Below are 24,620 nucleotides of genomic sequence, written 5' to 3'. Positions count from 1 at the left end.
TGAAACAAATTTCCAACAACACACATCACTGTGGTAAATACCCATGCCTTTACAAACATGTGTATTCTATGTTGTATAAGGAGCACATGATTTTTTTTTTTTGAAAATTCTGAATGGTGGGGAAATAGACAAAATCCTAACTACAGTTATGATGCATTTATTATAGGAAACTATAATCATTCACATATGCATTCACACATAGAAACATGCACAATCTTGATGCCTGGCAGTGGTTTTCACTCTCACAATACTTTGTACTTTTGAGCCATTAGATTCTGTCCTCTTGATAGCATGGCTGAAGGTTGTTAGTCAGAATCCAAGCCGTCCTGGGTGCTGGAAATGCTCAGTATCTCTTCTCCAACATCTACCAGCTCTTTAGGCCTCGTTATCTCAGTGACACATCTTGGCCTCTCTCCACAAGTATATTGTTTATTGATTGATGTGAATAAGGTAGAGAGAGTAGAACATTCTCTGAAAGTTATGAACAACTGATAAAAGAGGTTCTGAGTGTAGTATCTGTCAGAATCCTAACAGCCAAGGGACGCAATGAGATAGATTACTGTGCATGTTCTCCCTGCCTCCCAATCTAGGCTCACAGGACAAAGTTTCCTATTATAGCTGATTTCCACAAGAACATTTTTTATATCAGAATCTCCAAATATCTACTGTACAGATGATCCATGAGTGAAACTGACACACAACCATTTAACAATCAGCCGATGTTACAGGTTAAATTTGAGGAGGATATGGGGCCCATTTGTGGGAATAGCATCAAAAAAGATCATTTAGAAAACTGATGTTTCATGAGAAAGAGGAGGTCAGTTGGGCAAGGCACAGGTAATTTAAACAAACTCATGGGACACAGAGAGTGAAAAAGTACTTGTCATAATTGTTCCATCAAAGAAAATCTCTTCTTATTCAAAAAAAGAGGACCATGTGCCCAGGGACTAATCTGGCAAGTTTCCATATCAGCTGCAGTTTGGAAACATAATTAACAACTGCGTGTATGGAAATAATTAATCTCATGCTCTGGGGAAGATGTACAGTGAAATGTTGTTTCATAGAGGCAATGGAGGATTATATTTTGGAATTTGAACATCTGGAAAGAATGCTTGAGAAGGAGAAACTTCTAAGTCAGTGATGTCATGAATCCGGCTTGCATGTTTATTGGATGTCTTCTGGGACAAGTGATAAAGAAAGGTACGCTGGCTCCACACATACCTCCAAACCCTAAAATTATTATAGGAGAGCAAAATATCTACAGATATCCCTGAGATCTTTCTGAAATCTCAGGTCAGGTAATATAGTCACATATTCAGATTTTGCTTTGTGTTTAAATCACCAGAGGAAAATCCATCCTTAGAAAGCTCTGAGTGAATGTTAGGTATTTAAAAAGGTGTTTCCCCCTGTCCCCCATGGGAAAAGGGATTTTCATCTCAGAATCTAGGAAAGGCAAGGTATGAATGTGGAAATTCTTCAAATTCTTCAGGGGGAAGAAGACTCCATCTGTCCCTTGTCCTTTTTACTCCGGGATTTTATGGGATATAATTGTAACTTTATTCCTGATTTTCCCAAATCTCAAATATTCCGATCTCAATACGCTTGGACTTAAACTCTTTGATCAGCTCCCTGGATCCAGTTCATAACAGGAACTTCTTCCTGTCTCATCCACAGCAGATAATGGAGACCTGGTATTATCACTGGGTAGTAGGTTACATTGACTCCTTGATTTCTCTCAAAGTCTGTCACTCTCCAGAAAGAGTATCTAATAATGTCCATTTTTCTGACTAAAATTTCCAAGGCATTTCTGCCCCTTCCAGCAGAATATTTAAACTCCTCATTATGATATATGTGATCTTTTATGATCTGACTCCCAACTCCTTCTTCAGCCTCCCATAATTCTATTCCAGCACCCACAACTCTTACTTTCATGAACTGCCTGTGAGCCTGTAAATGCTTTCTCACTGCTGATTGCTCAGCAGACATACTTTCTTATCCCCACGCTAAGAGTAAACTAATTCCTGTTTATTTTCTGAATCCCATTTAAACGTCATTTGCCTTAGAAGGCCTTTCTTGACCCTCTGCCTACCTTAAATCTGGGTCAAGTACTCCTCTTGTGGGCTTTCATTTAGAGAACCCTGCCTTCTATGTGGCATAACAATGATAAATTAGGAATTCACTGTATAGTATAATATGCATTTTTCACTAGATCACAAACTATGGAGATGTACCCTGCCCATCTTATCCCGTATCTAGACTATTGCCTCACATACTGTAGATGTCCTAGAAGTGTTTGCTGAATCAATCAAAGAGCATGGCCTTGTCCATGACAAAGCTGAGAGCGTGGCTCAGGACCAGAAAACCTTGACAAATATAGTTGAGGGGCCTGAATGAAACCAATTAAAAAACCCATGGTGGAATTTCTCCCTGTTTCCCTTCTTCAGATATACTTTATATTGCCCTTTCAAGACCTTCATTAACATTCCCAGCGTAGAGCAAGAACCACATGAACTCATCTGGCCCAGTATCAATAGTGGAGGATACGGTGTGACTTTGGGCCATGTTCTATCTTCAGTAGAAGGCTCACACCCAGCCTAGGATTGTCGTACTGATAGAAGGCTCATCTCTGTGGGCCTCTGTCATCCATTTGGGAGGTGAAAGAGATGATGGAAGTAGGTATTCCTTGAAGATGGAAAGACGGTTCCTTGTTCCTTTTTTTTTTCACTCAGAAGGTACCCATTTCTTCTTTGCTTCAGGTACTCTGGGCAATTCTACCCTGAAGATCCTATATGGAACTTCATGTATAGATATCTATTATTCTAGCTGCATCCTAGACGTTTGGGTGAATCAAGATAGAGTTTCATTGTGATACAGCAGTGATAAGCAAATACTGCCATCTGAAAGTGTTATGTATGAGACGGGAATCAAAAGCCAGGCAGAGAACATTTACCACATTTAAAGAGAATGAGCATCCTGGTTAGGGAAATGCATAGGTTAGCATGGGAGGTACTATTAATAATAAGAGGCCCACAGAAGTTTTTAACTTTAACCAGAGGCTAATCCAAATACAATTGTTTCAACTAAGTCTTTATAAAACTTTCCATTTCTTTCTCATTTCAGACTTGGAAATTCCTTATTAAAAGCAGCAAAATGGAAACCTTAACTATAAGAAAGTATTAACCTAAGGATAAGTTTTTCCATATGGTAAACAGAAGAAAAGCAGCTTAATCCCACCTTTTGAACTGATCTTTAGTGCAATCAATAAAGTAAATAATGTGTTTATCACCTACTTACCACAATCATTGCAAAGAATAATAACAGATTGAAAGTTCACATAATGAAGGAAATAACAAATATGAAATACTTTGTTTAATAAGGAAGTTGAGAATATAATATCATTTTGAAATATCTTTAAGTCAAATAAAAGGAAGAAAATCTACTTAAATATAACACTGAAATCTCCTAGTATGGTGCACCCACAAGCAATATTGAAATATGTGGATCCCTTAGTGAACATATCATATTACAGCAACCCTCACCTCTAGAGATGTATTCAGAATTAAAGCACGGGTTGTAAGAAATAAGATCACTGTTTCAAAAGACAGGTAATCCATTATACGGGATACTAAGAAAAGACTATTCATTTGTATTTACTTTTGTAAACCAGCTCCTGGTCATTCAGCGTTTCCAGAACCTGTTATTGATGCCCTAAGATTATGTGCAAACTATAAATATGAGAAATTAAATTTCAAAACCATGTGTATCACCTTAGGATTCAATTGTCATAACCCTGTAAGCCTTTCTGAGCACTAAGGATTGATGACTCCCCAGGTCTTCCAAAGGACTTCAAAAAGTGTTTTATCTCAATATACAACATTTAAGTTCAATCACTGTAATCACTTGTTAATGGACATGAGAGCTGCAAATTAGACTAAAATGGTGTTTAGAGATAACAAACCAACTGATTAAAGGTTTTTATCAAACAAGTATCAGAAAGCCTGGTAAAGATGATGCAGAGCTAACTGGAGATTTGAGAGGATTAACTTACTCCTTGATGAAGTAATCTTGATGCCTAATCTTCTAAAGCTTGAAATCTATTACCTTCAGGGCCCCCATGCAGAAAGTCATCAGCTGCAAATTATGACTTAGTTTTACAAAGCAAAGGTCAAGTAAAGAAAGCAGATTGCGGTAGACATCAAAGGAACTAGAGTATGTGAAGTAGAAAGGACCCCATAGCATTTATATGAGATCTTAAGGTTACTATTTATTGAACTCATTTTTAAAAAATCCAGTGATGCTAAGCATTTTACTCCCACATGCCAGGAAGATTATTGAAGTTGCCCAAGGCCACTCAGTCTGTTGAATAGCCTGTCATTCAGAGTCCCCAAATAGTGAACTAATTTATATGCTCATGTGGCATCTGGGTATAAAATTTCTTAGTTTTTTTCTGGATATATATATATATATATATATATATATATATATATACACATATATATGTATACACATACGCACACACAGACACATACACACACTGTTTTCTCCGAAAATAAGACCTAACCGGAAAACAAGCCCTAGCATGATTTTTCAGGATGACATCCCGAACATAAGCCCTAATGCGTCTTTTGGAGCAAAACTTAATATAAGACTCGGTCTTATCTTCAGGGAAACACGATGTATATATGCATATATATATATACACACACACATATGCATATTTCACATTTTACAATAATCTAAAGGAAATAAAAGAGTGCTTCATGGAGCAACCTAAAATCAAAAATTGCACAGGAAGCGAACTCCTATGGGACTAGAGCCTATTTGATGGGAGAGGAAGACTTTTAAATACGGAAGAAAACTCCACCTTCCCTATTACCCATGACAAATGCATGATTGCTTAGCTCTTTTCAACATCCTGTCCCACTCACTTACTATCATTCTATAAGTGGAGCTGAGACACTGTATTTTAATTTTCATAGTCCTGAGCAGAATATCAATAAAGGCATGGAAGAAAAGCACATATGTTTACCATCCTACTTCTCTTGGAAATTCAGCACAATGAGATTAACTCAGGGGAACCCAAATCGTTTTCCCTTTCTTTCTCATCTTCTGTAGCTGCTTGGCTTGTTCTGTAATGTAGGTCAACGGCACTCTCAAGTGTTTTCTGCTAACATGATGATCTGCTTTGGAGAATGGAGACAGAAAAAAAGCGAGGGAGTGAGGAATTCCATCAGGTAGGAGGATGCAAGGCTAGATATGAAATTAAACAAACAAACAAACACACCTTTCTCCCCTCATGTTTGTGTCTGGTTAGAGACCAAATCGCAACACTGAATGGGAAGCTGCACCTTTGAACATGTAAACCTCTGTTTAAAAGGCACTTTAGACAGGATGTAATAAATTGTTTCATTGACTAAGCACTGGGACTCTGGTTTATATCTCTCCTCAAAGGGCCTGTAGGCCCTCTCGCCAGTCCCTCCCCTTTAGGCTCAGAAATTGAGTCTGCAGATCTATGCTAGAAGTGATTTCCCTTGGCTGATGATTTCTGGCTGTGGTTTTGTAGGCTTTTCACTGAGATGTAAAACAGAGGTCCTGACCACTCAAAGTCATTAAGGCTCCCTGGAAACTTTCTGCAAGGATAGTTATATTAACAGCAATTGCCCTGGCCAAATTCCATTCCAAGTAATTGCATTTCACCAGGCAGTTTGTAACAAAAGCCTCTGCCCATGCTGTCTTCTCGGGCTCCTCTGCCAATAATATACCAGCTGCTGAGTTCTAACTACTTTTGGGTCAAAACAGAGTTTCTGGAGCTCTATCATTTGGAGAATATGTACAGTAAGCCCCATCACCACAGCCTCTTTTGTCATTTGCAATGATTTCCTCATTGGCTTACAATATCAGCATTCTGTAAATCTTCCCGTTTTCCAAGGTCCCGCTCAAACACATTTCTTTCACAGAGTTCTCCAAAAGCCTGTCCTGTAGGGATTCACTGCCACACCCTTTCCCAAGTTTCCTCCCCAGAAATGCAATTTTAAAATATTGAATTCAGCTCAATAAATACGCATCCTTTTGTGTTGTGATTTCCTGGTATGAGCTAACAGGATACATGTGATCTTATCCCTCTTCAGAGATGAAGAAATAGTGGCACCCCAAACTGTGGCTTTGCATGTACATCAGAGGAGATTATGTTTAAGGCAAAATGATGAACATATGTCTTTTGTTAGCTGGGTGGTAATTGAAATCAGGAGTCTGATACTTTCATCCCAGGTAGGGATCTTTGCTAGTTTTCTAAAATTCCCTCTGCTCTGCAGGGGGCACTGTCACAATATTGTAAAAACCAAGCGCGTGCGTGCGTGCGTGCGTGTGTGTGTGTGTGTGTGTGTGTGTGTGTGTGTGTATGTGTGTGTGTGAGACAGACAGAGAGACAGAGAGACAGAGAGAGACACACAGAGAGAGAGAGGTGTAATCCTGGAGGAATCAGCTTCCTATGTTTGTTTGTTTGTTTCCCCATTCACATGTTTCTCTACCTCTGAACTAATGTCTCCTCCACAGAAAGCATATCCTCCTTCCCCATGGTGACATTTTTCCAAAAAGTTGTCTTGGAAATAACTATAAAACACTGCCCTTGTATATCTGAAACTTATTTTTCAAAAATATCAACATATCAGTTCACATATGATTGCATTTTAGTAATTACTAAGGATTTAGTAATTTAGTAAGAATTACTCTTTTAGTAATCCTGAGAAGCAGGAGAATTCATACTCTCTCCATTTTCCAGATGGAATGAGGTGTTCAAGATTCTCCTACTGGTTCTGAAATGGAACAACTTCCCATGTAACTCAGGACAAATGGTTCAAAGCCCTCTGGGCTTCACTTTCTCCCAGACTGGTCCCTCTAGTCCATAGTTGCCTAAAATGAGACCCTCTGCCCCTTGCAGTAAAAGGTCCCTGCAACAGCAGGGGTAGACTACCTTACATGGGAGGAAATTAGAGAGAGAAAATAAATTCTCCTTTGCAATGGCACTTTGAATTTTTTCTACAAAAGGCATATCAAAACGAAATGTCCAATGGATTTTGAATTCACAAAAGGCAAAAATACATCTAGTACCTTGGAAAAAAGAAATCTGTGTCTCGTACATAGGTAGTACTCAAAGATATCTGCCCTGTGCTATGCATGTGCTGTTTCATTTAATGTTCACCACATCTCTTATCCATGTTATATTCTCCATTGCACAGAGAAGCACATCGTCAAGCACACACATCCAGTGTCACTGAGGCTGAGATTTGAGTGGACACGAGCTGCCTCTAGGAGCCACACTCTTAACCAGTTTCTGGCATTGCCTAAATGCAGGTAGTACAAAGTTACCAAGACCCCCATTCATTCTGCCCCTTCCCTGTCACTTAGAGGAGTCACACTGCTTCTTCTTGTTTCCCTACAAAACTTTAGAGCTAAACAAGGGGAGCAAAAGGAAATAAAAAGGATATTGAACTTGTTCACAGAAAAGCAGAAAGGGTTTTGAAGTACTTGTCCGTTTTACTGCCAGTTGTAAAGAAAACAAGATGTGGGCTTCAAGACAAGTCTTCAGACTCAGATTCAGTCTTTGCATGTTCTTTCCTTTCCCCTCCCCTCCCCTCCCCTCCCCCTCCCCTCCCCCTCCCCCCCCCCTCTCTCTCTCTCTCTCTCTCTCTCTCTCTCTCTCTCTCTCTCTCTCTCTCTCTCTCTCTCTCTCTCGTTTCTGTGATTTTGGTGGGGGGAGGAGGGACTCTATACATAAAAAGGAAAAAACATTAAAAAGTTTCCCAGACTAAAAGGCCCCTCCAAGTTCCTGGACATTTGAAATTAAGCTTGACCTTGAGCTTGGCACAGGGACAGAAGGTGCCGGGGATGGAGAAACTCACTCTTCTCTTGGCTGAGATGCTCTGTGGCCAGAATGCCCTTTTGATAAGGCAGCAGGATCTGATCTGCGCTGGCCTCCCTGGAAGGCCTTCTCCTCGTGCCAGGATCCCCCTGCTAGCCCTGTTCAATACCACCTGTCACTTCAGGAACTTGAACGACATGACAACCAAACTGCAAAATGGAGATGAGTGACAGCCAGGCTTTGGCAATGCAGGGGCAGAGGAAGGCTGAGCTGCTAAGTACAAAGGAAGGGACTGGAAAAGGCACGTCTGTTGGGATCCAAACCATTTCTTCTTCCATTTGTTCTGCAGCCTTCGTGGACTCTCCTTCACTCTGAACAAGACCCCTGGAATCTGATAGGCTGACATGAGCACTTGCTTCTCCATTAAAGTGAGAGAATCCTCTCTGTACATTCATATTTGTCTCTTTTCAAATAGGAGTCCTTTTCTTCCTTTGTTTTCTATTTCACTTAGCCAGTGTGTGTGGGTGGGAGACAGGAGGCATTCTAGTCACGAAATAAAAAGTATTCATGATTGATTCCATATATATATATATATATATATATATATATATATATATACACACACATATATATGTGTATATATATATATATATATATAAATTCATATTTAGTGAAATATCTCTTTCTTTTGGGAGGTGGGAGGGTTTAAGTACAGTGATAAGGCCAGAGAGCTCACATGTCCATGCTTCCCTAAAACTATTCTTTCATCAGTCTAAACTCAAATCAATGACACCCCCTCCTTTCACTCTTCTTACAGACAATAGCATGTGTTAGAATCTATTCCCAAACCTGGTTTTCAAAAAATACCCCCTTTTTTGTGTGTGTTTCTTTCTCACACAGTCTTTGAATAGCACTTTATACCTAATAAAGCTGTGTGGGCTGCCTGTGTTTCATACCAAGATGGAGCCACTCACTGTGCAAAGAAATGAAGTTAGAACCCTGGAATAATGGAGTGGAACTCTAAAAAAAAATGTATTTTTCAAGGAGCACCCCTCTCTGAGCTTAACAGATGTCTCTGAAAACTGTAATAGTAGCCTCCCACCACTCTGCAAAGTTAAACTGCTGGTAAGCACCTATACTCTGGAGTAGCTAAGAATTACTTATTCCAGGCCCTGCTTACTCCTAGATGAAAAGCAGAAGGGCGGAATGAATGCTGCCTGCACCTTGAGCTTTCTAATTCATTCCTAAGGACTGTGGCTAACCCATGTCCTTACATCTCAAAGATGCCCTGAGCCTGTCTACATGCCCTTGACCTTTATCCCATCCAGCGGTCAAATGCATAATACAGTGTCTTTCTGTGGGAGGAATAATGAACCCGGTTTCACGTCAATCAGAGACAAATGGAGAGGAATGGTCTAATTTCAATCATATCCCCCGTTGTCCAGTAGAGGGCAGCTGGTTCCAAACACATAACAATATTTTATACTTGGCATTACCACCACCAAGAGATTTACTTCTTCTATTTTGATAAATAAAAATAAAACCAAGAGGTTCATTGACCAATGTATCTTATTGTTAGTGCAGCTCGCTTCTCTTCAGTGAAGTGTAGTCCAAGATCTATACGCAGCAGAATTACGAGGTGATGGAAATGTGGTACTTGCTTGTTAAAATGCAGATTCTCAAAGCTTCGAATCCCAGCATTTCTGAGAAACAGACCCTCTGACTGTACATATTAACAAGCCTTCTAGATGATTCTTACATAGGCAGAGTTTAGGAACCTCGGTACTAATTTGGCCACTTCATTCCATTAATCTCTGAAAGACAGGTGGATATATCTTTAAGGATGTTCATGTGGAGCAGGGAAATTCAAAGATGTCAAAACATTCAAGCTCTGGCACTCTACTATAAATAGCTGAAAAACAGAATTACTGTTAGTGCTAACTTCACGGAACAGATGCTATTATCTCCCATGTACCCTTAGGGGAAATAACTGGCCCAAGGGAGATTACACTCTTCAGTTAATACCTAAGGATGGTGACAGTTAACCAAGAAGCTTAGGAAAATCTCCCTGTCGCCAAGTCCTTGTGCAGTCACCAGCGACATTACCTGGACCACCCACTCTGAGACTTAGTTTTCTCAACATTACAATGGAGTTTATGGTACTTAAACTGCTGATTTCAGGGGTTTTTTTTGTTTTGTTTCTGCATCAACTATCATCATGCGTGGGAATGTTCTCAGTACATTTCACATATGCGTTTCTTACAGCTTACAGTTTATTATAATCACTGACTTCAGAAACAGGAACCGTTGTTCTACGTCTTTGAAAAGTGAGTCTGGGTTCCTTTAAGCACCGCTTAGCTCAAGAGGCAAAGAGAGATTACTAGTTCCAATTTAGATCTAGTTTAAACAATTTCCTTTATAATACCTCTCTTTATGTCTGTTCCTCTTGTAGTTTAAATAGTTGCCTTTATATATTTGATGTAGAAAAAAAAGAGAAAAGAAAACCAAGTGAAGGGGGTAGCCCCCCTCTAGGGCGGCCCACCTGTCCAATCTTAACAGAGTGTAATTTCCCTTTGTTTTATATTACTATTATTTATTTTATTTTTATTTATTTTCAGTGTTTAGTTTTGTTGCCACTGCTGCCACAGAGAAGAGGATCTCTTTTCTAAGGCACTGAGGGAGTAGTGATTCCTGCAGAAAAAGCTGGTGCCTAGCGGCTTAATGATGGCATACTCAGAGATTAAAGGCAATGACAGAGTCACAGGTATAGTCAGAGCCCAGCAATAGAGCAGTACAGGGGAAGAACAAGCCCTGCCCACCTTGCAGGCAATGATGGAAGAACCATTCCTCAGTGCAATTTCTCCAAGGAGCATAATCAGGACAACGGCATCTACCTCTAAGCAGATGCTTACATCAAACACTGGCCAAGCTGTCTTGCACCTCAGGTCACCGGCCACAGGTGTGATGAGTAGGATAAGTGCATTCCTGATATACACTCTCTACAGTGGCAAATACCAATCCAGAGTACATGAATACATATTGTGAGGAAATGGAGGCAGCTTACTAGGCCACCAGGAGGGCTCAGAGTCAGGATAAGGACTAGTGCCAGTTACAGGAGTGACATGACAGACTTGAGAATTACTATGGCGGCCATTTTGTCCATCCTTCTGCCATAGCAAATCTGCCCCGATTATTGTTGGCAATTCTAATCTTAGAAATGTGGAGGAACACAGAATATTCCCAAACTTCCTTTTATTTATTCAATCATCCATTCAATCATTTATTACCAGGTATTTGTTGAGTTGTCACCGGAAGTCAATATTGGGACTTGGGGTTGAAATGAAGTTTCCTTTAGACGCTCTATCTCAAATCCTTTTCAGATTTCTAAAAGCATCAGATTTCTGCTGTGAAACTATCAAGGTCGTTATCATGAAATGATAAGCAGGAGGCAGAATGATTTTATACAAGCTGACTTAAAAAGTGACATATGGGTTACCCTTTATGTTTTCTCTGTGCTTTGCATTTTATCTGAGATTATATCATTCATATTTAAAACATGAACTTTATTAAAGATCTACAGAGGAATCAGCACTTGTTCTCAAGAGCACTAGTAAAGTATCTCCCAAACAAAGAAAACTGGAGCAATGGTTGGAAAATGGTAAACTATGATAGAAGGAACATAGACCAGAAATTCCATAATCTGGGTTCTAGTTGAAGACTACAAGTCATTAATTAGGTCTCAGATATAAGATGCTATAACTCTCCTACCCACCTCACAGTGTTTTTTGTAAAGATGAGATGTTTTTATGCACACACATTTTTTAACCATTTTGAAAATATACTCTGCTTTAAATATATAAGGTGGTCTTGTTAATCCCTCTTTCATATAAATGAGTTTAGGAGGGAGGGAGGGAGGGAGGGAGGAAGAAAGGAAGGAATGGAAGGAAGGAAGGAAGGAAGGAAGGAAGGAAAGAAGGAAGGAAGGAAGGAAGGAAGGAAGAAAATGAAAGAAGAAACAAGTTAAGTAGTTGTAGACAGGTAATATTCAATTGCAACATTATTCTCTCCCACATATTTATTTCAGAGTTCTTTGTGATTCCCCTGAGTTGGGTTTGTATGGGAGGAACATAATGAAACATGGGTGAAATTTTCTGTTTGCAATAAATGGAGCCGAATAGTTTAGGTTTGACAATCTTTGGGTTTTATCATATGAGTTTAACCAGTTTCCACTGGTTGCTGGGTAATGGGATGCGGACATGGATCTCCAGGGAGCCAGATCACTTCCCACTCACAGTATTACACTGCCAGGCTGCACCAAGGCCTGTGGGTAGGAAATGCGAAATGCTGTGGCTCTTGGGAAATTTTAAGCCTTTGTACAAGTATTATCTTCAGAAGTCTATAAAATTTCAAATAGTAAAGAGGGGTAAAAGGGGGAGGATAATATAACCGCGGGAACTATTTTCTCTGTAGATCAAATAACATTCCCTCAGGCTGGTTGTCCATACCAGCAGTGCAGGGGGAAGGTGTGAAGAGGGTATTTCTACAAGAGGATGACAGTGCTTTCTGTCAAGCTTCAGCTTGCCTAGATCTGGACTTTTAAACTAAACGGGGAAAGGCAAATTTCAAGCTCCATACACTTTTAGCAAATCAGGACTTCTTGTCTCAATCTGAGTATAAACAGGCTTGTTCCTGGGCCACTGTGTTTATGTTATGGCCATTTCTACTAAAATAACTGGGTCAGTAGAATTTGGCTTCAAATTCCATTAAAATGTAAGCATCATCATACCCCCGGCACAACAGTAGATGGAGAAATTTTAAGTCAAGAGTAGAAAGAGTTATAAAGGACATGATACACCACTGAATACACTGCCACATTTGTTTCCCTAAACTAGCACATCTTAGGTTGCTGGTCTGCCAATAACAGTAATCTTCTATTTGATGAATATCTGTAATCACAGACAAACTACTTTCAGCTCTAAATGCTCTGACCTTAAATTCCATTCTAAAAAGAAACTTAAGTTTACCTAAAAGGCTACCATCCTAGCAGTGCGCTAGCCACTCATATAATTTGACATATAGAGGGCTGTGTGCCTAACTTCCGCGTTTTGGGACTGTGGTCTCTCCATCAGCTTCCCACGGAGAAGGCCACTTGGTATGCCTAGGGCAGAATGGCCCCGCTGTTAGCAACAAATCATCATCATATAGTCACTGGACAGCTCTGATATGTGAATCTGGGATAAACCTGCAAGCGATCCCAGATTTGACCTAATTATTTTATTTATGTAGGGTCTTCACTCGTGTTGACACAAAAGGTGAAAATTCTTTTCAGTGAAAATTCTGGTTAATTCTGGTCATCAGCCCTTTTTTCTTCTAGAAAAAGCATACATTTCCATTTGCAGGTCACTCTCTTTTTGTTTTGAAAAGAAAAATAAGAAAAGGAGGACTGAGAAGAATGCATCCCACCAGTTACACTGGGCATTGTGCCAGAATTACAGTAAGCACTGCGGGGGTAAGAAGCGATAGGTTTTAATTGGGGCCGACGGGTAAAGGTCAGCTCTCTTGGAACAATGGGCATCTATAGTGGTAACTGAGTCCTTGGTGGGACTTTGTAAATGTCAGTTAATGCACTTCCACATGGAAGCATAGAGGGCTTGGGCCTACGGAACAAAGACAGCATTAGCCAGTCAAGAATATATGTAAATCTGCTGGTTAAATAATACATTAATAAAACATAAGGGGTGGACACACACAAACACACCACATAATGTACATTCAAAAGAAAAGTAGACTGCTTCCAGTGTCAGACAAACACCTTTCTAAGATCTATCACCTTTTTCCCCAGCACAAGTCAGCTCTTTTGCTGGACATCCTCCGGAATTCAAACACTATAATAATTTGAATCAAGCCAGATGGGTGGTTTGGCTCCGCTAAAGCTGCAGCTATCCCAGTGAAATTTGGGTTTGCTGAAGGAGAAAGCACCAGCACTTAATAAGAAGTTGTAGCTATTCTATCCTAAAGAGAATTTGGACTCTTTTTAGAAAGTAGTGGGAAAAAAGATGAAGTACGAGTCACTGGAAGCCCAGAAGCCCCTCCTGATACCCTACCTCTTCTCTTATTGACATGTTTCACTCCATACTTCTCACTTGCCCGTCATCCCCGATAGCCACCGACTGCCCTAATCCAGGTCTCTCCTCTGTTCAATGAGTTAAACGGGACTGGAGTTTCTAAATCAACAATGAGGATATGCAATCTGTCAAAGGAGCACTTTCAGGAGCACTTTTAGGATGCAAAAGAGTAGGACATGTAACATATATTACCAATTATTAAGATTTCAGGAAAGGAAAGGTACAGCACCTGTATCAATGTAAACCCTATGCTCATTTCTACCCACACACCTTTCCCTTCCATCTCCCTGAGTCAGACAGTGCCCTGTTTTATGCATGTTTGTATGTCTGTTGCACTTAATAAGTGTCGGTTCAACCAAATTCTATTTTTGTGAATGTCACACCAGTCTGCTTCATGGGGCAATTTAAGCCCTCTCATGCTGCTTTTCTGACTACCCAGACTACAGTCCTCTCCAAACCCTTGTCGTCTGTTCCTTGCAATCCAGCATCTTCATTTTGCACTGGTCTTCAGTTGCATTCCTGCAGGATGGCAAACTATATAAGGGCGATGAAAAGTTCACTGTTTCTGTATACCGGGGGTGTCAACAAAATGTACACAAGTGGACACTTTGTTCAACGTTGCTCAGGCAGCAGTTTGCTGTAATCAGAAGTGTCTGGGTGCTGATGGTAACCACTTTGAGCACCTCTTATAACTGCAGAAGTCAAACGTGACTTGTATTCATCTTTTGTTATTGGCATATATTGAGTATTACAATTTTAATACAGTTTTCCTTCCTTAAAATATGCATACATTTTTTTTGACACCCTCTGTATTAAATGTGCATACATTTTTTGGCACCCCCAGTATATGTATGTGTATGTATGTATGTGTGTGTGTGTGTGTGTGTGCATGCAAAGAAATGGACACAGGCTAGATGTTCAATACTTCAATTGATTTCTTCCTAAAATTTCAGCTCCAAATCTCATCAACAGTTCTGACTAAAGTAACTATTGGTTACTTAAGATAAATGCTGAATATCTGAAACCTATAAGAAGGTTAATTTTAGTTTCATTAATTCAATTTTAATAATGTCACCACTGCCCATTTATTAATTTTAAAAGCAAGACAGAAAAGAAGTTTATAACAATTGAAAATAAATTGTGCTATTATGTTAGAGTTATAATTTAATTGGATCCCGGAGACATTTTTGGTCTCATTAGACAGTACAGCCAGATATAAATGGAAATTAGTATGTTTTAAGAGTCAAAATAGGCACATGATTATTCATTTGATGTTTGCAAATCAAACAAAGCTATGTACGCACTGTGGTCTGTGAACACTGGGTTTCTGACAGCAGGATACACTGAAAAATAGTTTTCATCTTTTCCCCTTTTCAAGTTGACAAATATCTGCTTCTCTGTGAAGTCTTCCTTGAATCCCCAAAGATAGAGTTCTATGTACATAGCTATTATGATACATAAGTTGTGTCCTGTGGTTGACTGTTTGTACATTCATCTCCTCTACCAGACTGCACAGCCTAAAGAGCAGGAACCATATCTTTTATTCCTATGCCACTTCCTAGTTCTTAAAAAAGATCTGGCACAAAATAGGCATTTAATAATTTTGGCTGAGTTGACAAATGACAGCACAAGGCATGGCCATATAATCTGAAACAGATAATAATGATAACAGTGAGACTAACGTTTATGGAATGCTTGCTGTGAGTCAGGCACTGCTTTTTGCTCGTGTTGATTCTTCTCGTAACTACCTTTTGATAGTGATACAACCATTATATTTTATTTTAGAGATGAGAAAACTATTGTGGAGAGGTTAATAATAAACAAACCAACAAATAAAACCTCGGGCTATGGGCATACCATGAGTATGCAGCTTAGCTTGAATTGAAAGCCAGGCAGACAGGCTCCAGGGCCCAGTATATTAACCGTGACACCACAGCTAATGACTCCATCAGGCAAAAATTCACAGTGACCTCCCTTCAATGACAAAGTGTAGCTCCACAGTGACTGCACAGAGGTGCTAAGCTGGTACACCTGAGTGCAGAAACCACAAGGTGTGCACATAAATAGAAGAGGCCTTCCCACAGAGGGATTGGGGAGTAGCTAGGAGCCAGAGCATGAAAAGGGCAAAAGTTCATTAACTTCAGGCAGCAGTGATGATTCCTGGCCCTGCCACGGGGGAGCTGGGCAGCCCAGATCTAGGCCTGCCACTCCCCAGACTTGAGTCATAATTGTGCTTTCCTTCCTGGCAAAACCAATTTTTTCCACGACCATCAACATCTTTGAAAGCACTCAGGAAGAACAGAGAGATAAGAGTAAATTGTACTCCCTCTGAAAGTCTTAATAAGTTCCTGCTGAATTTGCCTTCCTTTCTCGGAGAGATCTCAGATTCTACATCTCCTGCTGAAAACGTTTATGATTTTATTTTTTTCCTCTACCTATGTCTTCATTGTGCTTTTTTGTATTAGTTTTCTCTCATCACTATTTTGTTACTTTAAATGCTTTGTAATAATCTCTGCCATCTCCGCTTTTGGCTTACGATGTACCTTTCCTCCTCTACCTCTCTTATCTGGAAAAGGTTGTGTATTCAGGGGGTTTTATTCCCCCCCCCCTTTTTTTTGATTCACCCACACTGTCCTTTCGTCCTCCATAGGTATGCTCATTTCCTGTCAATCATGGAACTCCTTAGTATTCTAGTCCCCAGATAAACACACACAGGCCCACGCAGCTAAAGAAGAAGAGATTGTTCTTTCCTAGTTATTGAACTGTATATCCCATACCTCAGGCCTTTCTACCTATTAAGATCTAAGCCCATGTTGTTACCTACGAGCTATCATGTTTTGTTCTGCAAAAGTTATTGTAACTAGTTGACTTGGAGGGTTATGGAATGAAAGGCATATTAGCAGTAGATGCTTAGAAGAGCAGAGGGACAAAACCACGAGATTTGTCAAGAGAAAGGTCGGATCAGAAAAAGGAATGCTTAAATGGAAACAATTTGGCCCCTGGGGCTAGTGGTGCTCTCTTCATTTCTCCAGAGAAGAAAAAAAAAAGTCTTATTAAAGATTCATCGGCATTAACTTTGTTTTCCCTGACAGCACCAAGCGAAAGCTTTGAGCAGATCTGATATATTGGTGTGAAGCCTCCGCACCCCAGTAAATATGGTAAATTTCCTACAGCGGCCAGCACTCATCTCCATCCGTCATGAGAGCAGCATGGGCTATTCACTAGAAACAAATGTTCTAGATACAGGATGTCAAACACCGGATGATGGAAACCTCTGAGAAACCGCAGGGAGTAGGCTGGAAGCAAACAGACCAGAATGTTGAAAAGACCTCTGACCATTCTCCACAGCAGAGCATAACTTGGAACCAACCTGAAAGGATGCATTTGACCTTCGTAAAAGGGTAATAGATGGGCATTTAACATTAGGCCAGCCAGACTTCAGAGAACAACGGTTCTAACAAGGACCGATGATGAGGCAAAAATAAATACAAACGTAGGCAGATAACCAGATTTTTATAAATTCTGCTCCCCAGAGAAGGTTGAGCAGATAGTCTATTATGCATACTTGAAGAATGGTCAGCCTCTTTACAGGCTTCCATTCATTTTTGAGAATTTCTGATCACCTGGCCATATAAGCAAACTGCCCTCTGTGGTATAAGAGGGCATACCTCTGTGGTATACCTCTGTGGTATAAGAAACATGCAATTTCCAGATGAGTCTTATTTCATAAATATTTGGAGACTAATACAGGCTATCTCAATCCTGATTAATTTCATTTGTTAAAAAGGACTAAAACCAAACGACAGAGTTTTATCCCCTCTCCCTTATAAAGAAATACCACCTGAAGTCAACTAGAAGACATTATCTAAACTTAGAAAATTTGATCTGTGAATCTATCTATGATATTTATACCTATTTAATGATCTAGCTAGCTAGATCATTAGCTGTATTTTTAAACATAAACGTAGCTAATAAAACTCTGAATTGTAAGATCAATATTATATAAACTGGATCCTCATACATATATAACTTAGTTGTTTCTTTAGATCAGCAATTCATGATTAATATTTAATGTAGTAGATGTTCATTATATGTGACAGACATGTGATGCAAATGAGAAATAACAAATATGTGATGTTAATTATGCAAGAAGCTTCTTTCCAACAAAAAAAGTCCTTAGTACTAACTACTTAATGTCGCATGCAATAAAACAGTAAACTTCCAGTTAAACTGATCAGTTCTGAAAAACAAGGCACATTGTGAATCTGTCTTTTTTTTACACTAGCTCTAGACATTGATAAGATTCAAGAAAAATCAACTAGATACCTACTATGTGATAGACTGTGTTAAAATAAAAAGAAACTGGTTTTATTAGCTTTTTTATTTATGAATATTTTCATAGGTGCTTTGATTTATATAAAACAATCCAAGGTACATGGCTGTTTCAAGTGTCGTTCACTATATAAAGGAGGAATGGCCTAGATCAGTGTTTTTTTTTTCCAACTGTGTTCTCTGGAGTCTAGGAGCTCCAGAGGGCTCCCCAGGGACAAAGGGGGCGTTCACTAGTGGGCACTGCTTCTGGCACTCTGCCCTGTTTCAAATAGAGCATGTTGCACTTATTATTCTGTAGCTTGTTTGAAACCCAGGGGTTTGGATGACAGTTGGAAAATCACCTAGAGAAAAAAATGTAGATGGGGCACGCTTTCTTGGATTTGATTTGATTTTGCAATGCACAATATGAAAACAGAACAAATGCTTAATGGTCTGAAACAGTATAAACACTCAGCTGTACTTAGGAAGGATCAAAGGCTATGATCTCTCCCTGTAGCCATCATTTCCCAGGTTAAGTGTAGGGAAGTACGTAGTAAGCATTTGTTCGCTCCAAAAGTCACTGCCGTTGAAGTTTGGAAAATGCCACTTCCACTGTGTCTCCGAGTTCATGCATCCCACTTCTTTATGAATGAAACACGCATTATTTTTAAAAGATGAGAGGCAAACATGTGCTCTTGTGTACAAAGGGGCAGATGAAAGAGCTGGGATGGAATGAGCAAGTACTGAGTGTCCGCAAGGGAAATGTCATGCACCCCCTTTGATGTATTATACAATACGCCAGTCTCCTGTGGCTTAACCAGTTAATGTTGAGGGACGGCTATGCAAAGCCCTGGTATTTTAAATATTAATCATGCTCTTTTAGGCTAGAAAGGATAAAATTATACAGCATGGCCTAGAAACGACTGAAACCTACAGGGATGTTTTTACTATCTTTGTTTATTCACTTGAAACAGAATTAAATTTATAATTAGAGAAAATAAATGAGCCACAGCTGGTTTCACAATGGCTTTTCAAGTTCTAGCCAAGAGTCCAAAACACAGCTTAAGTTCCGTTCAAATCCGCACCCATGTGCTGGACACCGACCGTACACCATCACGCTGCGCTTGGCAAGTCAGGGACTACCAGGCGGACCAAGGCATTTCCCCCACCTAGTACTGTGCATTCTAAAGGAGGGATGAGATGTGGTCAAAAACAGCTATAATCAGAAATGAGAGAGAAGTGCTAGAAAAGAAAAGCAGATGGATGCCTCGGGGACAAGAGGAGGGAGAAAATCTCACTAGTGCAATTGATTAAATTTTGTGGTATAGGTAGCATTTGAGGTTTACTTTAAATGTCTAAGGATCTTAGCTTTTCATTCACTGGTTGCATGCAGCCTCAGGCAAGCCACTAAACTCTCTGGGACTTGGGTGCCATAGCTGTTAAGTGAAAAGGCAGAATCCGAAAACCTCCCAAATCTCTTATCTTCTGATTCAGGGAGGCCATAATTTTCCCTAAGAGAAGCTGGCAGACTCATCCCCACTGCTTCCCTGTCCCCAAAAGTCACATACACAGACCACCGAAGCAAATGACAAGAGGAATTAAGCATACCCAGGGTATAAGAAGAGGCAAGGAGTCCATAATTAAATTCTTATTTAGAAAATGCCACAGACAGTATGGTAATTAAAACCTAAACATCTGGAGAAAACACAGTGTTTAATGTGGGCATGTGCCAAGAGACCCGAAAGAATGATCAATGTGTTTTCAGGAGCTAGGATCATACTTAGAGGATGAAAGTCTTGAAAGTCTTTCTCAGCAGGAATAATATTAATTAAGTGGCGATAACACAGAAAGGAGAAGGGGCAGGTGTGTGGAGGAAACACAGGAAATATAAAGAAACAAATACTCTCTAAGTTTTTACTTTGCTGGGAACAGAGTGTTCAGAGAATACAAGGAGGTAACAACTAAATGATTGGCTGTTCCAAGTTAAGAAAAAAAAAAAAAAGCACTTTTTTTCCTTCTATCTTCCAATGAATGCTACTTGGGATTTTGTATTCTTTAATCCTTGAAGATGTTAACAACACTTCGTGAGGGAAGAACAACTAAGGTTGGTTGGCGGGGAAGGGAAAGGTATTGCTGCTAGATAACACACAGAGTACAACAGATGCTTGCTTTCTAGGAAGAATACAAATAAACTCAGTGAGAATTTAAGAGTGAGACTGAGATTTCAGCATCAATTTCTTTCTTTTTTTTTCTTCTTTGCTACATTTGTACCTGTATTATTAGCTCTTCCCATCACCCTCTAGATCCCAGCTATGTATTTCAGGTATAGGTTAAACCACCTTTTCTCATAGAAGATTATACGTACGTAGCCAATAAACCACTACTGACACTGACTTACCATGAACTGGGGAGGGCGGGGTAGGAGGAGTGCTCCCCCTCGGAGATGGAGATGTGGTGACAGACAGCTAGCCCGCCACTGGGATCCACCCATTCTTGTTCTTTGAGCCTATTTCATACATCAGAGGCCAAGAGCAGGATTCCTTCCGAGAGAGTATGCATGAGCCAGGATAAATCCTGGGAGCAGCCTTTCTATGGGTCTTAGTCAAGATTTCCTACACTGAACTATGAGGAGATTACAGTTTTTTACTGTAACAGACATATTCAAGGAAAGCCGCTGTAATTTACAGCAGGCTTGCAGCAGAATAACCAATGGGCAGTCATCAATTTAAACTGTAAATGAGGGCCTGCTTTGTTCTGGACTCTGAGCCCAGTAATGACCCTAACAAGCTGCCTGCAAAGCCAGGGCATGATGCCCACTGCTGGAGACATGTTGATTGAAGAACTGTACTATTCCTTACAAGGAGCTAAAAATAGCAATAAGAACATGAAGGCAAAACAGGTTTCTGCGAAGGCAAGACAGTTACCCTGATGTCAGTTTTATTCCAGTGGCTCCCACTGAAGTGAAAAGCAGATAGAAGTATCTGGTACAAAAGATGTTAACTTGCTAGACAGCACCCTAGAGAACTCAAAGAATTAATACAAGTCTTTAAAGGAGCCTGCCTTTTCACTGGAGGACGCAGAAGTCCTAAGAGAATTGGAAGGAACGCAAGTCCTTTGTTTTACATAATTAACAAAGCCTGACCTTTCCTTCCTTCTCCTCCTCCTTCTCCTCTTTTTTTAAAAATATAAACTCTCATTGATTGAGGAAATATATTCATACTTTAAAATGTTATGCAGATACCATCTCTTTAGTCCAAGTATGTCCCTGTGGCAGCAGAAAAGTGGGATACCTATTTCATGGTGATAAATTCACCTCATAAGTAGAAAAACTACACAAATTTACTGCTTTGTCAACTTTCTTGAATTTGTGCACCATTGTAAAGACCTCCATCATCCTTCACTATTTCTTAAATCTATCAACATTACAGAAAGTGACCCTGAAGGCCTTGTTTATCTATAGAGGAAAAGATCCTTTCTCTTAGGTTTACCCCCCAAACACTGTGATTTAAAACAGCTCCGGCCTGACTCTGCTTCTGGAAGGTAACTGGCCCAGAGGAAATTGTTCTCTTACAGTCATGGGCCATGATTTTTCTTTTTCCGGAGATAGGGTCCTCCAAGTCTTGATTTCAGCTAAATGAGCACGGCCCAGCACCCTCTTTCATGTCCTCCAGATAACTATGGATGAAGTAGGCAGCCTGACTGATACTTGTGTATTGACAGGAGTGGATTCCAAGGCAGGGCTCCTCGCTGGATTCCATCTAAGCTTTCCTCCAGTCCTAGGAACTACATTGGGACTGGAGTGTCTCACTCTTTAAGTCCTGCCGAGGCAAACAAACTTGAAGTGTCCAGATCACCACCATATATTTTGCTGCTAAAGAAACACCCATGCTCATGTCCAACATTAAGCATCTTATTTTTAAAAATCATATTCCTTTCTAATGGCATCGATAAAACAGAGGCTATCACTAGATTAGGACGATTTTCAGGTCTCTTCCAGCTATAAATCCCTTTGTTTTTGCCCACATCACTTTACAAATGAAAAAATGTAAATGACTCACCCAAAGTCACCTACGAGGTGGAAGCAAAGTCAAGAGACCTTTCAAGTACAAAAAGTCATATGTCATTTATTACCAGAATACACGATTTTTGAGGGCAGAATGCTGTCTTATTTCTCTTTGTGTCCTACAGTTTGTAGATTGGTAAATGAAATTTATTAAAAAATGTGAACTAGAGGAAAAATCAACAGGGCTTATAAGAATTGATTGAAACCCAGGAAACATAACTGCATATCATTATAAAAATAAAGGATATAAGTTCAGCTCCTCAATTTAGGACTATATACAGATCAAAATTGTTAACATGCAATTGTTAATGATGGGCAAGAAATCAGCCAGTGAGCGGCTGATAGGAATATTCAGGGTTTATCTCTAAGTGTGTGAGGGTGACATAATTATTTTCTTAAATTAAAGTTTATGGGGGTGACAATGGTTAGTAAAGTTACAGAGGTTCCAGGTGTACGATTCTGTAATACATCATCTACATATATCACATGGTGTGTTCACCATCCAGAGTCAGTTCTCCTTTCATCACCACAGAGCTGAGGGTGACATTACTGAACTGTGGTCTCTAACACTGTGACCATCAGCCCTATGTGGGCATTTGCATTTAAATTAATTAAAATTAAATGAAATATAGAATCCAGTTCCTCAGTCACACTAGCCCTAGTTCCAACACTCAGTAGCCTCACGTGGTTAGTGGTTACAGTATTGGACAGCCCGGAGGAACATTTCTACCACTGAAGAAAGTTCTCATGAATACTCTATTCATTGAGGATAATCTCTACTATTGCCTCCCATAATTATATGAAGGAGGAGGAGGAGAGGGGTGAAAAAGGGAGAATAAAGTGAAAAGAAAACACTGATTAAACCTTAACAATTCTGTTTTAAATATTTGAAATGCCTTGTTTCATATAAGCCTCACAACTTTCCTCATGAGGTAGATACTGTAATTATCTCCTATTTTAAGCTTGATGACACTGTGCTTGGTGAGATAAAGTAAATCCCCATAGTTGTTCACTTGTTAATTGGTTTAGCTGGGGTTTTACTCAAGCCATCTGACTAGAGTTGTCACGCAGGGACTCTGGTCCCGCTCCCCACACCGGGGACACAGGAAGCAGGCTCCACATGATCTGCAATCTTTTGTCCACTTCTCTGCCACCCAGCCAGCCAATCAACCAACCAAACCAACCAACCAACCAACCAACCAACCCCCTTGCTAGCGTAGCCACGGCAGTTACATTAATGGCTAATAGCTAATCAGTAAAAGCTGATGGCCAACCAGCCACAGTGGATGGCTATCTGATTACAGCTGATAGGCATCTACTACCCCAGCCAGCACCTTTCCACGTGAGGCTGAGAGCCTGGAAACTGCACTCCTGGCTCTGTCCCCACATTAGTCTACGCGCAACTAGTAAGCTATGCTGCTTCACTGAAGAACTTAAAATGTTTAGAGCCAGAGGGAACATTTCCTGTGACATAAGGGGTCCTTCATCCTAGATAGATACCAGAAGCATTTGCGGATCTTGCTCACAATAGTTACCTGAGTCCTAATCCAGAGCAAGAATGGTGGGACCAGGGCTTGCACTTTGGATGTGCAGCCAGTGTTAAAGATAACTATTTAGAGATGTTCTCATCCACCTTCCACAGTCCAGACAACAAAATGTAGAATGTACCCAAGGTCACTAATGGTAATGACTGACAGACGTGAAACTGGAATCTAGAAATCAGTGCTGCCATCACAACAGAATATGGCTTAGAACATATGAAAAGGATCATACGTTTCTATTTCCTTATGGATATTGTTATCTCATGCAATTCATGTAATACCTAAAAATATTATCAGAATTCAGAACTTAACAACACAAGTTTTTAAAACCAAACCACGAATGAATAGACCACCACTCTCCTTCTAAGACAAAGAGGTCTTTTTTTATTTAAAAGCAAATACTTTCTTCCTAAGAAAATAATATTTCTCTCCGAAGAGTAGATAAACCCTCTTAACAGGAGCAGCATAGCATAGTGGAAACAGTATGATTGCCAACCAAGAAACCTGAATTCTAGTCCCAATTGTGCCCATAACTCTGCAACGGGGGAAAACCATTCTCTTTCTTTAAACCTTAGTTGTCTCATCTGCAAACCTAGGGTTTGGTCTATGATGATCTATGAATACAAGTCTCCTTCCGGCAGTGCCTCCATCTTGGCGTTTGTATGCAGGTTAAATAAACTTTAGAAATGAACTTCCAACCTGCTGCAAAACAATGCAGTCAC

General features: G+C 39.9%; 1 protein-coding gene across 6 annotated transcripts in view; it reads right to left on the bottom strand.

Annotated features, from left to right (window-relative positions):
* SORCS1 (sortilin related VPS10 domain containing receptor 1) overlaps positions 1–24,620 on the bottom strand; it is a 471,564-nt gene that overhangs the window by 198,212 nt on the left and 248,732 nt on the right. The window lies entirely within an intron of this gene.

This window comes from Rhinolophus hipposideros, assembly GCF_964194185.1.
Source record: "Rhinolophus hipposideros genome assembly, chromosome: 15".
NCBI lineage: Eukaryota > Metazoa > Chordata > Mammalia > Chiroptera > Rhinolophidae > Rhinolophus > Rhinolophus hipposideros.
This window is presented reverse-complemented; position numbering and strand designations above follow the sequence as displayed.